Source organism: Adiantum capillus-veneris, chromosome 8 (genome assembly GCF_014529385.1).
Source record: "Adiantum capillus-veneris isolate H3 chromosome 8, ASM1452938v2, whole genome shotgun sequence".
NCBI classification, from domain to species: Eukaryota; Viridiplantae; Streptophyta; class Polypodiopsida; order Polypodiales; family Pteridaceae; genus Adiantum; species Adiantum capillus-veneris.
Window position 1 is genome coordinate 9,005,209 of NC_140938.1, and position 1,664 is coordinate 9,006,872.

A 1,664-nucleotide genomic window follows, 5' to 3' on the forward strand; every position below is an offset into this window, starting at 1 on the left:
GTATTGGTATCGATGGTTCCATTTGGCATGTATGCACTTTTGTTGGCATGTTTGAGTGCTCGTTAGCATTCTATAGGCCATCTATGAAGAAGTTGTATTCATCATATTCTATGTGGAACTTCCTTGCATCATAACCAAGCTACCTGCATAACATAAGAACATAAGAATTATTATCTTGTGTTGTGTCATGTCATCTACGATTCTTAATATGTCGTCATTCTCGCCACATAATCATTGAATCTCTCTCTCTCTCTCTCTCTCTCTCTCTCTCTCTCTCTATATATATATATATATATATATATATATATATACACACACACACACACACACACACACACACATACACATAGACCCGTATCACAAGAACATTTTCCACTCTCATATGATTACCCGCCTTCCTATAATTGCAAGCACCTCTCTGCCTTCTAGGTGCTTTGATATGCAAGGAGTAGTCATACGAAAAGGTTGTTATCTTGAACAATTTGTATGACAAATGAGTGCTTGTCTTTCTAGCTATCATTATCGAATTTTTCATTATATATGGAAGGCATTAGGTCCTCATCGTTAATGTTCTACAGAGCTCCGAAGGTTGAAAAAAGGTACTACTATCTGGAGTGCTAAATGTATCGACGCGTCCCCAGCTGCATGCACATCATTGCCACCTCGCAAAAAGATCAAAGCAGAGCTTCATAGGCCTCACAAGCCTGTTGCACCTACATTGTTTCATTTGAACGACTCTGTGAACTCTGCACGTGATCATTCATTATTGCAAAAGCGTGTTTGTTTGAGAGTCATTTTATCAACTCGTAGAGGTGTTTTCTTATGTTGCTATCTTTTGGATTATGTACGCAAGCAAGCCGTGGTGGAGCCTATTAATATCAAGAAGGAAGCATATGTTGAAACAGTTGTTTCGCCCCATGCGTTGAACGAGGCAAGACCTCTTCATATTGAGCCTTTGTATATTGAGCCTCTCCTACCACTGCAAGCAACAATTGTCCCAAACCCTATTGAGGAGATACCTCTTAACAATGCTAATGATGCGAGTCCGATTGAAATTGAGCCTTCTATTCAACCTTCTGGCCTCTATGGAGTGGGTGAATCATTTCAACTAGATAGCAAGGCTATTGATCTTAACATTGTTCCATTTTCTCAAAGTCTTCTCCCATAATTCTTGATTACTGATATCTTTGACTCAAGCCCATGATTCTATATTGAGGGCAAGATATTGAATCTATATGGGACCCACAAAGTTGGCCTTGATCAACTAAAATACAACCATTACTTGAAGGTTGACTTGGTTGGTGAAGAATGCACCGACACTATTATGGTGGTGCTCAATGATCCATACATAGAGCTCTACGTTGACAAGTCCACCTCAGTGACTTTGTTCACATTGATAGCCCAGTTGTCACGCGCAAAATAGGGCAGATGGAGGGTCAGCACTGTATTCCTTGTACATTGATGCTGCAACTGTTGTAAGCGCAAGAGAACCTTTCCCAGTGTCTCTTACCTTCACCCCTGACTACAAGATACGTGCATTTCTTGATGGCATAGATGCACAACAATCTTCAAGTGGAAGTTCTCAGTTGAGCACACTTGCTTTTGTTATTTTACAAAAGCACAACTCGCAATCAAGATTTGGTGGGTTTGTTGGTGACCTTCTG

General features: G+C 40.3%; 1 pseudogene; it reads left to right on the forward strand.

Annotated features, from left to right (window-relative positions):
- The first annotated feature begins 439 nt into the window (after positions 1-439).
- On the forward strand, positions 440-1,204 carry LOC147451639 (uncharacterized; annotated as a pseudogene).
- The last annotated feature ends 460 nt before the right edge of the window (positions 1,205-1,664 follow it).